Here is a 15,078-nt window from a genome sequence, read left to right as displayed (position 1 = left end):
AGGTTTGGGGTTTTGTTGGGCTTTTTGTTTTTGGGGTTTTTTTTTGTATAATTGAAATAGTCCAAAGAAAGAAACAGTGTTCACAGTTGTTTTTATTTTGCTATTCCATTTCTTATCTTTTTTCCAACTAACCTGATCAGATTTTCTCCACATTTACTTATTCTCATCTTTTATGTTCTATGTCTCTGAGTTCAGGTGCTACATTTTTCCTGCATAGCACCTAACACATCAGGGCACTGACCTAGTGAATTATGTCTTGCAATTTAAATCATATTCTTGTAGAATCATCAAATCATTTAGGTTGGAAAAGGTCTTTAAGATCATTGAGTCCAACCACTAACTCAGCACTGCTAAGTCCCATTAAACCATATCCCTTAGAGTTATGTCTATGTGTCTTTTAAATACCTCCAGGGATTCCACCACTTACCTGGAAAGTCTGTTCTATTGCTGCACAACCATCCTATATAAAAAAAATAATCCTAATATAAATCTATCCAATGTAAACCTGCCCTTGATTAATTTGAAGACATTTCCCTTTGTCCTATCACTGGTTGCCTGGGAGAAGAGACCAAGCCCCACCTGGCTACCAATCATTCTGAGGTAGTTGCAGAGAGTGATAAGAGCCCCCCTGAATCTCCACTTCCCTAGGCTAAACAGCCCCAGCTCCCTCAGCTGCTCCTCATATGACTTGTTCTCCAGACCCTTCACCAGACTTGTTGGGATTCTCTGGACTCACTCCAGCACCTCAATGTCCCTCCTGAACCGAGGAACTCAGAACTGGACACAGCGCTCAAGATGTGACCACACCAGTGCTGAGTACAGGGATGCAATCATTTCCCTAATCCTACTGGATGCACTGTTACAGCATGATAGTGAGTATGATTCTGAAAAGAACACATTTTGATGTTGCCACAATCAGAAGCTGCCTGTAATGATTATTCAGCTCCTTGCTGCCTTCCTCTTAAATACCTTTTGATAGCAGATTAATTCAGGAGCAACTTTTGTTCATCTTTAGAACACAAAACTGAGCAACTTGTAGTGAATATCATGACAAATATTGAGGCAAAACCTTAAATTTGATAACATTTCAGCCACCTTTTTAGGCTGAAGTGCAGTACTTTCACTTATCGCTGTTTTTATTAAGGAGCAAGTGCTCTTTGGCAATTATATCAATTTCATAGATTATTTTTTTTAGTTGTTGCATAATGTATTCATGAGTAACGATTTTCATTACCCTGTTCATGACTCCACTGAGACATTAACAGATATTTTTCCTAGAAGAGTAGTGTGATAAGCAACCTACTGTTAATACATGAACTAGAGGAAATATAGTTGAGAGAACAAAAGTTGCTGTATGGCTGACAGCCATAGATGTACCTTTGAAAGTGAATTTGAAGCTGGACTAGAGAATCCATGCAGTTTTCTGTTGCCTCAGGCCCAGTATTTCATCCAAATCATGGATACTTACTCAGCACTTGCAATAGAGCACCTGTGCATGTGGGATTTTAACTGAAATGCACCTCAGCTCGCTCAGCCAGAAGGGTCAAACTGGATTCAGCCTAAGCAAATGCAAGTTTGCAGTTTTGGCCTTTATTATGGCAGGAAAGGAAAAAACGTATCAGGATACATGTCATGTAAATATTTGTGTGAAGCTTACTAATTGAAGATGAACTGAGCATAGGAACTGAATTGAGTTATGACTTAGTCAAAAACAAAGTTAAGTCACTGTTACCATGACCATTCAGTCACCAATACCAGCCATAGGGAAAAATGACCTTGTGAGTGAGGAAGTAGGCAGGGATTGAGTCTGGGTTCAGTTCCCTGTTCTGTCACAGGAGCTGCATGTGACAGGATTGGATGGTAATATCCTGGCTCAGTAGGGCAGCTGATTTTTCTGAAAGAAACAGGAAATAAACAGGTACTGAATAGCAACTCAGTGTAAGCAGGGCTGATTGTGTGTTAATGAGATGCTGAAACAGTTATTCAGTATATGCAAAACCAGACCTGGCCCCAGATGAACCTGCATAAATGAAAAGCATTAACAATGGTATTAAAAATAAGCCCTTCATCTCTCCATATACTTCTCCCTAGTCATTTGCAAAATAAGACGAATATACTGCTTTGAATAATAAGTATGTCTTCTGTTCTGTTCATGTGAGCACTTTGGATAGAATATGAAGACTGAGAGGAGAGGGAGAGGAGAGTTCTGACCTTCAGCCAGTTCTTCACCTAGCACAATGGGAACCTGCTCATTTTTTGTAAGCCCTTGCTGACTGTGCTTCATGACTGCATTGTTCCTTAAATGACTTTTGATAATTCCCAGTATGATCTTCTACTTAATTTGTCTAGGAATTGAGGATAAACTAACAATTTAGTAGCTTCCTGGGTCTTTCCTCATGCCCTCCTTGTAAACTGGAATACTAGTGGCTAGTTTCCAGTCAGTGGGGATGTTCCAAAACTACCAAAATCTCTGATAGATGATTGAGAGGCATCCTGCCATCACATGCACTACTCCTTCAGTGCTCTGGGGTGAATCCCATCAGGCCCCACATGCTTGTGAATTTTCAACTGATGCAGCTGGTCCTTGCAACCATCATACCATATATTCATCATATGCTAACATTTCAGTATATATGCTTCCTTTTTCTAATCTCATTCTTCTCAATCTCTGTACACCTTCATCTGCTGGTGGAATATAATAACACTTTTTATAAAATTCATAAAGTGAGGGGTAAAGGGTTTTGACTTTCTTGAACTTACCAACTGGGACCACCAAAAGATTTGTGAAAATAGAATTTTCAGTGATAAAGCTGCAATCTACAGTGAAAGTACCTGAAATCTCGGGAGTAAGACCTTTCATTCAGAATTTCCAACCTGCCTTGCTAGAACTGGAAGCTTCAGATGATTCAATTAATATTGGAGGAAACAGCACCTTGAGGGCATAACTCTTCTGTTTCCCCTCTCCTTCAATCCTTGACTACAAAGTGTTTAATTTCCAATAGAATTCATAGAGTTTCTTGTGCCCACAGAAAAGTCTGTATGCTTAAAACTTTTATTTAACTTGAATCTCAATTCTAGACTTCAGGCCTTTTTTCTTTTTGGTCTTTTTTTGGGGTTTTTAAGGAAAAATCAGACTCTCCTTACCAGCAACATTCTGAAGTTTTGGGGGATTTATGTTCATTCCTATAACTTTTTCTGGAGGATATCAGAATTGTTAGGAAACTACAGAACTCTTGACTTCACATCTAAAGATAAATAAATGTATTTTGTCCATAGACTAATGAAACTTGCTCTCTACACTTTATCCATTAAAGTGTAAACAGCCCTTGGCATGTTGCAAGCACTTTTACCTGCAGAATAATAACATTTCCTTTGATTAAAGCTTGGAAGTCTTACAGATCATTGACTTATAGGAAAAAAAAGTGTGACAGGATGTTCAAGGATTGAGTGGATATTGAATGGAACTGAGATTTTTCAAAACACTCACATTTTTCTTTTTTAATAAGGACAAGTTTCCTGGTGAAAGATGGAAAAGAAATCAATCCGTTATTTTAAAGAAGTGTCCATTCACTCCCCATGATGTGTGTCTTTATATAAATACAACTTTGTTTAACTCTCACTATCTCCCACTAAATTCCATATCTTTCCAAGCTGAACACAAGTTTTTGTATTAACAAGTCATTTCATAGCTCCAGAGACATTCCCCTTTTCACCTGACCGTCTCTCTCCCCACCTTTTTCCTACTAAATATTCATGTATATTTGGGTTGGCTGTCTCAGGAATGCTTCACAGTTTTCTGAGGTACAGCCTTTATTTGCCCAGAAGTCTTTTAAACTGACTCACAGGTGAGCACTCAGTATGCCACAAGTGCTGCACTGACCTACTGACAGCAACAGAAGGTGCTAATTTTTCATCTTTGTGAATAGCTGGTCTTTACTCAACTGCTGGAAGGGAGGCTGATGTTTCTTGCTGTTTCTACAAAAGTGTCCTCTTGAGAGTTCAGAACACTTTATTTCTTGGTTGAATTGTGTACAGCTTTTTATACTTTTTTTGCAGCCAACTAACTTACATGTATTTCAGTACTAAATGCACAAGAATTCTCTAAAACCATCTAGAGATTCATTAAATTAAAACCCAGCATCTTGGTTTGACTTGGGTTCATCAATTTTAATATATTTAATTTCTTTTGGAGATAGCATTTAGGAGCAAAAACAAGGCAGGCTTAAAACTTAAAAGGGTATAAGAAGAAATTTATTAATAACAGAAAAAAAAATAAATTCAGAATAAGATTTTTAGATTATTCCCTCTTTCCCCTTCCCTCATCTTCCGCATTTCTTGACAGCAACATACAGAGAACACCAGTCAGTTATATACTTAAATAATCATTTCAGTTTACTTTAGAGAGAAAATTTGCTTTTGGGGGAGTTTAGGCTTAAGGGGGTGTCTTTACTTTCACAATCTGCGTTTGCCTGGAGAAAAACTGCAAACTATGAACTTCTTCCCATCCCCACAGTTCCTCTAGAGCTCTGTTATGGGTTATGCTGCACACTTAGGGTATTACTTTTAAAGGCAAGCTGCTGAAAGACAAAATTCTCTTCATTTCTTTTTCTATTAAATGTCTCTGTCCATATTTTTAGTTTTAAAACAGAGAGCTTCATTTTTTTGAGGCAAAAGATCTTCTTCTCAAGCACTTTAACTTTTCCAATATATTTTACAGTTTAAAGGAATTTCAGTGTAGTCACAGTCTTCTTATAGCTCACAAAAAAAGGTTTTCAGCTACTTAGCAGTGGCATCTCTTTAATCTCTTCCCATTTGGAAACTTAATTTTTATTTCACTGATTTTAGTGGAATCCTTGCTTTATTTTTTTTTATTCAGGGACGTTCAGGAAATTTGTTGTCTCATCTAGTCATTAAGAGGGTTAAAATTGCATTTAGATGTTGAAGGAGCTGGGCCAGGCCATGCTGGAAAAAACCTGGCTGCAAGGGCCATATGGAGGACGCTGGAAGAAACTTTAAAACTCAGCTGCACTTCTCTACGCCGAGCAGTCAGCTGGGGGCTTCATTCTCTCTCCTGGCCGTGTCTAAAAGCAGCAGAAGCCCAGCAGAGTCATGGCCGCACCAAGATGGGGGGCCAGGACTTCAGGAAAAGCCTTCCCCTACTCAGCCACCAGGGCTCCCAGCCAAGAACAGGGGGAGGGAAGGGGGCTTCGATGGCTCCCCTACCCCCTGCCCAGCCAGGCTGCGTGGAGAGGGGGCCGAGCCAGGGCCCGGCCAGAGCCAACCACACCTCCGTGGAGGCCAGAAGTCAAAAGAAGACATTAACTTTACCAATGTGATTTATGAAAACAAAATAGCTTTTCATTAGTTTCTCAGTTTGTCAACCACTGATTGGTCTCCGCAGCCCACAGGGGAAGTTTTCACAGAGGGGACAGCCCTCCTGTTCCCGGGCTCCGTGCTGCTTTGCTCCCCCCCACCATGTAAAACCAGCACACCCAGAAAGAACCATTAGATTATCTAGTCTTTTTTCACAGGCCAACTATACATCATTTTCGCATGGAGCCTAAAGACTGGGTTCTGACACCAGAAAAAGAAAAAAAAAAAAAAGTATAACTTCTACAAAGGTATCAAATCTTGATGAGCATACTAAGCAATGGAAAATAATCCACCTCTCCCGAGAATTATCTGCTGTAATGGAAATCACTACTTAAAAACTGCACTCTGTTTTTCAGATTACTTTGCCTTCATTCTGCTTCCAAGCATTGATTCCAGATAAGCCCTTTAGAAAATATTTTCTTTTTTCATTAAGTTATTTAAACATGGCCACCAAGCCTTGTGTCTGATAGACCAGCTGAATTTGCTGGGTTTTTTGTGAAGAATTTCATCTGCTTTTCTCATGTCTTTCTACCAGTCTCCAATTTTTCAACATTTTTTTAAGGAAGGTGCCAGAACAAAAGGTGCTATTCTAGCATTAATCCTATTCTATCTCATGAAGTTAAAATCACTTCCTAATTTCTCATCAGTGATCTCCACTGTATACATCCTCAGGCAGCAAATCTTGGCATATTTTGAAAACTGTTTTGGAATCAGGACTTTTAGCCCTTAAACCCATTGAAGAATCTCAGTCAGTGGCATTTCCCTCTGTGCATTATTTCCTTGAAGACTATTATTTAACTAGTGTTTAATTCTATTTCATATTTTCAATACTGATATTAAAAAGAGCAAGATTTTTTAATAATGGTCAAAGGCAGTGCTGTCACAGTCTACCCACCTATCTTGATAAACTTGATTAATTAAAATAAAAAGAATACATCAGGTTTGATTCCCATGATCTTTTTGGCATAAAATCATATTTTTCATATTTACATTTTTTTTTATTTCTTTTCAGATTTAGATTTTCATCATATTTCTGCCTGTTCTAATGGCAGGATGGCAGGTTAGCCAGTCTCTATGTATTCTGCTATCCCTCATTTGTAGGTTTTTTAGTATTATCATAAATTTAGTCTTTTGCATAGGTTTCTGTGATATATTTCCAGCCAGCTGCTTTGGTGAACTTTGAAAAGTTCTCTTTTTTTAAATACATGAATCTTTAATACACACTACTGAGTTCCTTAGCCACAAATGGACTGGACAGTTATTCCCAGCACTGCTGCAATGAAGTCCCTCTTGCTCCTTCTTTCCAAATTCTCTGTAGCCTTTTTGCATTTAGGAGTCAGGAGAAGTGTCAAATACTTCATACTGTGTATGTATATACATATACATATACACACACTTTACATATACTCTTCTCATGTTTCTTTTTGTTGCTGAACTTATTGGATAAATACTCAGAGTTAGGCAGTTCAGTCTACTGCCAGTACAGAATGCAAGGGTTTATGTTTATTGACTAAGTCTATTAACCAAAAAAATTTTTAATCAAACATTGACTTTCTTGATTCAGAAAAAAAAAATCACACACCCCATGACTGGAAGTGTAAACTCAGACTTCTATTTCCCACGTCCCATGAGCATTCAGTCCCTCAGTCAGCAATCCTTGGATTCACACAAGAGTTATTGGGAGGATTTACACAAATGTATGCACTGCAGGTGCAACTTGGCCAGATTTACTATAGGTGAACCCATCTAAATGCTGCTAGACAGAGGACTGAGAAAAACCATACAGAAAGAGACCTGACTTTGCCTTCACAAAAGAGATTCTGAAATTAAATTTAATACTGTGATGTTTAATAAATATATCATGGGAGATTGGCCAGTGTGTCTGAAGGAAAAAAGCTGGTTAAAGTAGCAATGTTGACATTAGAATAAAAGCATCTATACCAGCTAGAAATGGATGTGGGCTTAAGTCCCTGATGTGACAGTGTACACTGCAGTATCCTGGCCCCAGGGCTCATCTCCAGCAGTTCCTTCCACTGCTGTGTCCCATGTTTTCATGGTTCTGCCTAAAACCCACTCTTTTTGAGAGTTATGCCAGTCCACACCAATCTCTATTGTCCTTGAAGAAATAGCACCAGCTGCAAAGCAAGGACCATTTTTGTCACTCTGATTATCAAATGGCATAAAATGCATTTGGGCAGAAGATAATTTCTGAACAAAAATATCAAGAGCATGCAATAACCTGTCTGAGCATTTATGCAATGCAAGTAAAGATTTAATTGGAGAGAAAATCAGGATTGCTCTTCATATTATTTCCTTTTATTTGTGTCTTTTTCTTAAACTAATGTTTTTCCTCTCATTTGAGTAATCCTGATTACTCCAGTACCACCTATGACAACTGTAACCATTGCTTAATAACAAAACAAAGAGAAGGTAATAACAATGTCAAATGGCTGCTGTAAGCATAAAGAAAAAGAGTTCTTTGACACTAGGTGAGCATGAACAAATGAGTATTTCTTGTTTCAATATGTATTTTAGAAGTGACCTTTTCTCTTCCGAAGTTGTACCTTTGTTCTTGTTGTCCCAAAAGGCAATATCAAAAAAGAGTTAAAAAAAAAAAAAAATCTATCTTACAAGCCAGCAGGAGAAAGCACTCAGGTTTGAGTCCTCTTCTTCTTAAACTTCTGCTAAAGCAGGGTTAAAAGCTCTACATATCAAAAGGAAAAGAATATTTAACTGCTCTCTGCCAGCTATAAAACAAAACTAGATTTTCAAAAGCTGTTTATCATTGGCATGGATAGGGAAAGGAAAGAAGAAACTTTGAGAAATCTCTGCAAGCAGATTTTAACTTTTTATATATATATGTGTAGTGGGTTTGGTGCTGGCCAAATGCCAGAGCACCCACTAGAAATTATTTACTCGTGTGAAATATGGATTGGAGGAAGAGGACAAAACAGGCTCAAAACTTTAAAGAGTATAAAGAAAAACTTGATTAACAAAATTAGAAGAAAAATTATGAGAAAATCAGAATAAACCTTCAGAACACTTCTCCTCTCCCCCACACCATCTTTTCCTTCTCATTGACAAGGTAAAGAGACAAAACCTGGAGCTTTCAGTCAGTTTACCACTTCTAGAATAGTTTTCCTTCAGTCCACTTAGGGAAAGGGGTCTCTCTTGCCATGCCATGGAGACCTCTTCACAAGAAACCATTCTCTCACGGCTTTTCATTTCCATAAATAGAAGCCACCAGGAAATGTGGAATTATGGAGTCCCAACTTTTGCAGCCTTACCACAGCTGCATTCATAGACCACGTCAACTTATTGGGGTATTGTTTTAAGGATGAGACATTCTAGTATAAAAACAGAAGCTCTTTCCATCCATCTCTGGGAACAGAGGTTTTCTTCTTTCATTTCTGGAGCAAAATTTCTCATCTCTCTCTGTTCAAATTTCTCATTGGATCACAGCAACATCTACTTGCTTCAATACTGGTGCCTCAGCTCACAGTTGAGTTAGAAAGCTACATCCCCCCCCAATGCATTTCCACAAGTTCCAGGAGGGAAAAAAGTCTGATATATCAAATATATCTTTACCACAACCTCACAAAAAATAATTTCAGCCTAAGACTGAGGCGTCTCCTCAATCCCCTCCCATCTAGAATCTGACTCCTTCTTTACTGACTTCAGTGTCCCATGTTGTCATCTCTATGTCTTCATCCTTTCTTTTTCCTGATTTGGGAGAAAACTGGTGTTTGTAGGTTCATTTGTTCTCAAGCTTTATCAATTGAAACAGTTTTTATAGAGTTCTGCAGCATTAAGAGGTTGATCTCATCCAGGGTCTGCAGTTGAGAATCGCTGAGTCTCTCGCTGCTGACCACATTACATTGTGACCTATGACACCAGTCCCCACTGGGAACCACTTCTGCAGGTAGTGGACTCCCTCCCCAGTGAAAATCCAAACCTAGGTTAAACCATGACAATGTGCCATTCTTAATCACTCATTGGCTAATTTTCTGCTGTAGCTTTTGGCCTATACCTCACTTAGAAGCTGTTAGCTGCAAGTATTACAGCTCTGAGGACTTGATGGGAAACAAATGCCATGTTGTAAGAGGAGCAGAGCCCTTAACACTATGACCACTTTAAAAATGACAATTGTTTCTACTTTTCATAAAATAGTATATTTCCAAGATGAGTATAACCCAACATAGCAAACATTTTAGTTTTTATGACTCCCAATGGCAGTCACATTTTCATGACTTTTAATTTAGTTACAATGGCCTTAATTAGGTCAGAAACATCAGTTAGAAAATTAAGCAACCACAAAATAAACATGTCAACACAATGGGATGAACCCTGTTTGCAGAGTTTATCCAGCACTGCTTTGTTCTTGGATTCAGTCCCCAACCTGGCTTCATGGGCCCCTGTTTCCAGTTGAAAAGGCTGTAGAGCCCCACAAAAGCAAGTTGGATATTCACTAACTGTCCCAGGCACCAAAGATCTCTGAGCTCTATAGATGGTATTCTGTCAGGGGAACACAAACTATAGTACAGCTCAGTAATGGACTGCTTACAAATTTGTCCTACATACTGAAATTAAGACTTTTTCAGTCAGGTAAGTGATGTAGCTATTCACAGATTTGAAGGCCAGAAGGTATTTGCCTGTTTATTCAGCTGACAGCTACAATATTGGTGAGATATGAGGGTACAGCACAAAGGCTGTACCTGTCAGGTGACTTCTAGCTGTAACACATAATTCAGGACATCTAGTCTTCTGAAAGACCTCGAATGGGGGAAATCCATCTACCAAGGACCAGTCTAAGGTTTCACTACACAAACAAAATACCACCCAGCACACACTATTTCTTGCCTACAGAGAGGCAGACAGAAAGAATGAACCACAGGTAATGTACATCATGCACATTGCTCAATATGAAGGTAAGTCTGCTGGGCACTGGGTGTCTTCTGAATAGAGACACTGAAAGTTTCAGGAGAAAAACAAAGCAGAATGCATTAGTGCTCACATAGCAGCAGAATCTTGGGGCTAAGCTTTCCATTCTATGTGTGTATCTGCCAGATTCACATTGGGTACCTGTGAACAGGGGGGCCTGTGCTGTGTAGAGATGGTCTGAGAATGGCATGAGATCTAACAATGATGTGGAATTAAAATACACCACTACTGCTAATGGATTCTAGCTTCCTTATAACTTTCGACTAGTCTAATACTCACAATTTTTTCTTCTTTCTTCTCCTGAGACAATGTATGCTGGCATCCTGTGCTCAATCATGCCTCTCTCAATAGCCAGTATAATTATCAGACTTTTCCTCCCGAACATATAGGGTTATCTTCCTGTATTAGAAAGTTGTTCTCCTGTTCAAACATAAATGGGTGGCATATTGAACACTGTAACACAAGACACAAAAGTTGCTAATATATTTTCCATTTTCACCTATTCTCCCTGTCTTCCTAAATCTTACATTCAATAACTTGCAAGTAGCAGAATTTAATTACTGAAACACATCAATCACCAGTTTTAGGTCCATTGTGAAAAGCAAATTAGATTTCCTTGTGTAATACAAAGGCCTTTCCTTTGTTTTGCAATAGAAATGACATAGCACAGGCATAAAAAGCACAGATAGGAAAAAGACAAAAGGGAAGAATTGGACTTTGAACATAAAGGACATATTTATACTGATGGACACAAGAACACCTCTGGAATAAGAACTGTATTGGTCTGATTCATAAGGGTACATTAGTACATAGGTCAACAGAAATTAAATTCAGTCTAGCAGCTGCATTGTTGTAAAAAATGAAGAAAAAAGAGGTAAAGAATTATTTAGGGTAAAAAAAAAGACCTGTAATATCATCAAATCAAACCATTAACCTAGGACTTCCAAGCCCACCAGACTCGGAGAATCCTCCCTTTGCTCAGTTATTGCTTTTCAATGAACATATGAATAGCCAAACTGGTGAGAGCCAAGGCTGACAGAAGATAGGATATGAGACTACAGCTGCTCACTTCCCCAGTCACCACCTATTTTCAGCGCTGGGCTAAGTCTGGCTACTGTGTATTGTACATTCCCCAAAGTATTTCTCTTTCATCATTCCAACCTGTCCAGTCTCTCTTAGTTCCCCCCTAAACCTTTAGTATTCATTGCATCCTTTGGCAGGCAGTGTCACTGGCATATCACCTACTGCATGAAGAATAACCTACTTCTGCTTGTTTTGAAGCTTGTTCCTTCTATCTTTGATGATCCCTAGTACTTGTAGTGGAAGAGACAGTGAACCATCAGCTCCCATCCATCCTCTCCACCACACTCCTGATTTTATAGCCTTCTAGTATGTCCCCTGTAATTTGTCTCTTTTCCAGAAAGAAGAATCTTAGCTTACTTAGCTATTCCTTGCACAGCACATGTCCCATATATTGACAGCCCTTGACAATCAAGGACAATTGAACCTTTTTCCAGTTCCACCTATATTCTTTCTGAGATGAAAAGACCAGAACAGTATAAAGACACAGACATGCCATGCATTTATATAAAGGCATAATGAACTCTGGTTTGTTCTCTATTGCTTTACCAATAGTTCCTAACACTCGTAGTTTTGTTGCTGTTGTTGTTCAGTGCTGAGAACTGGGCTGTCATTTTCATGGAATTATCAATTTTTTCCCCAAAGTCTCTCTCAAAATTGACAAAAGCTAGGTCAGAAGCCCTCATTTTACAAATGAAATGTGGGTGATGGCTTTCCTACATGCATCACTTTACTTTGACATGGATTGAACTTCACTGTCTTTCCCAGCTACATTCAGCTTCATTCTGAGCTGTCTTTTCAGTCATGTTCAAATCTTAGCAAAGTTCAATAGCTGCCAGGAGCACAGTGCACCAGAGCCTGCACATGGAAGCTGGTGTCTCCCATCCTCCATTCAACAGAACACCTACAAGGTCAGGGGTCTTACTGAAACATCCATGTGAGGAAAGGTGAGACATGAAATTCCAGGAAAAAAAAATTAGGGAAATACAGGAATGAAGCTGAAAGACCTTTTTGTATCTCAGTAATTATTAATGGGAATTTATGGGAATTTAAGTTGGAACTTGTTCATTTGTTTTATAAAGAAGGTGAAATTCGGCATCTGTGTATGCACATGGAAATCTTGTTTAAGCTCTGGAAATCAAAAAGAAGGAAGAAAAGGTAAAGTCTTACAGCGAGGTTTCCTCTGGACATACCTAACACATACTACTGCTTTCCATATAAAACTTGACAGTATCTTTTATTGAGATTAGAGGAAGTGTTTATTACACAATTCTAAATAGAGGGGTCTTTTCAGCCACAATAAGGAAAGCCTAGAAGATTGCTTAGGAGTACACAGAACAGAGAATTTCAACTTGTTTAGTCAGATTTTAGTGAGCAGACAATGTCATATACAATTTATAAGTTTGTGCAAACTGAAAAAAAAAATTATCACACAGACCTATCCTACCATCCAAACTATGTTTGAAAGCATTATCTAGTTTCTGGTCCGGATTTTATGTATTAGATGCAAGGATATTATCACTTACCGGTTTTTTGGGGGTTTTTTTCTTTTTTTGTTCATAAACATTAGATGTCTCACCCAAAATACCAGGGAAGGATATGTTGGAGGTTTATTTCCCACTATTGTACACATACTTATTTCCCTTATATTTTGGCTCCAGATAAGTACTTCCACAATAAAATTCCAGCAGCTTTGTGACAGTTTAAATGTGACAGCTCAAAGAGAAATACTTTGCAAAAACTGTTGCAATACAATTTTTTTATTACCCAGCATGGCTGTTTTAGCCAAATTCCACTAAACACCTTCTTCCCTCTGTCCCATCAACCACATAGTTCACAGAGTCACTTAGCATTTCATTTGTCTTGAGTTATTGTAGTGGCACTGCCTGCTGTTACAGTAGCTGCATTTCATCTTTCTTTGCAGCTTTGCTGAACTCTCTTTTTAACACAAGTAGCAACATTTGCAAAGTGCTTAGGGATCCATTTGCTTAGCAGGGTAGACGTGCAGGATCACTGCCACCACTAATAAATAACATTCTGATTCCTCCCAGAAATAACTATATTTATTTTTCCTAGAGCCCATCATCAGAAAAAAAAAAAAAAAAAAAAAAAAAAAAAAAAAAAAAAAAGAAGAAGATGGCCCAGTTTGCAATTATACGAGAGTGCATTGTGTACTTAGGTCAGTGAACAAGTGATGGAGCCTGGGAAGTCATCCCAGGGGCTTCCTGTGTACAAATGGTGGCCCCAGAGGGTGGAAGGCTTTGCCAGCTGTAGTCCATCCAAGAGCCCCAGCAGGGACAGGGCAGTGGGGAGTGGCCATGGGAAAGCCCAGCCCAGGAATCAGGCACATCCCTGGGGCAGGGTTGAGGGCTGGATGGGCTGTTTGGTTGAGGGCCAGTTGAACTGAAATGTGGCCCTGGCCATGAGCAGGGTTGGAAACACCCCAGGAGGCGCTGGCAGGAACAGTTCATCACATTGGTGCCCTCGGGCCATGGCAGTGTGCCCTTGGGTGAACTCCAGCTACATTCATCCCTTGCTCCATCCTCCATCCCCTCCCCCTGTCTTTTAAAACTCTGGGGAACTGGTATCAACAGGTTGCAGCACATTAATATACCTCCTGGGGTGTGGGTAGGCCAAGCTTTAACTGGTGCATGACTGAGTGTTTCAGAGTCCTGGCTGCGTGTTCTGATATTAACTGTGTTTGTCATGCTACGTAAGGGCCATGATCAGCAACTGGCCTCAGGCAAAGGGAAAGTAATCAGTCTTTTGGAGAACTTTTCCAGTGGCTGCCAAGAATTTTCTGCATGAGGAAGCCTATTAATGAGCATCATGTGAAAGAGTGTTTACAGAAAGTCAGAAAATGCTGACCCAGGATGAGGAAAATGTCTCCTCTGTGTAGTTTCACAGCTGAATAACTCTCTGATATTTCATTGAAGGGATTTATAGATAAGATTTACAAAATAACTGTACAAAAATGCTTTTAAAACATGTTTATGCCTACAACAGCCTGGCCCTGTATGGTAATATTTGAGCAGAGGTTACATTGCAAGGGACAAAAGAATGTTCCTGGGGTGTAATATCAAAGTAGGGTCTCGAAGGTCAGATAGAGCACCTGACCCCCAAAGCTCTTTACTCACCACCTCATCTTGTGACTGAGCCAGCACAATGACAAGCTTGCAAAAGCCTTGTGCACAAATTAGCTTCATGTGCTCCTAAAGGAAACTCAAAACCTCCAGCCATGTAATGAAAACAAACTACACCATTATGAATGGTAGATATTCTTTATTACACAGAAGGAAAACGTAATTTTAAAGTTCCTTTTCAGCTTTGTCAGAAATGTAAATATTCACATAAACTATGTCTTTTAATTCTCTTGCAATTTTGCTTTTTTTTTTTTTTTTTTTGCTATAAATGAATATTCAGAGCTGGAACATGGGATGTAAGCACATAGGTTGACAAAGTCATTTTCCTGACAAAATATATATCAGAGAATTTTTCTGTAACCAAATAGTCACTAACAACATCGGTTCTATCTTCTTGTGCTTGCCTCTAGACTTTCAAATTACTAAAGCATAGCAATTTTTCAGGTGATTGTGAGCTGGCTGCCCTAAGCCCCTCACCAGGGATTTACAAAACCCATGGTGGAGCAGTGAGGATGATCTGTCATATTGTACTGAAGCATTT

The sequence above is a fragment of the Erithacus rubecula genome (genome assembly GCF_903797595.1).
Source record: "Erithacus rubecula genome assembly, chromosome: 5".
In the NCBI taxonomy this organism is placed as follows: domain Eukaryota; kingdom Metazoa; phylum Chordata; class Aves; order Passeriformes; family Muscicapidae; genus Erithacus; species Erithacus rubecula.
Note: the sequence above shows the minus strand (reverse complement) of the source record.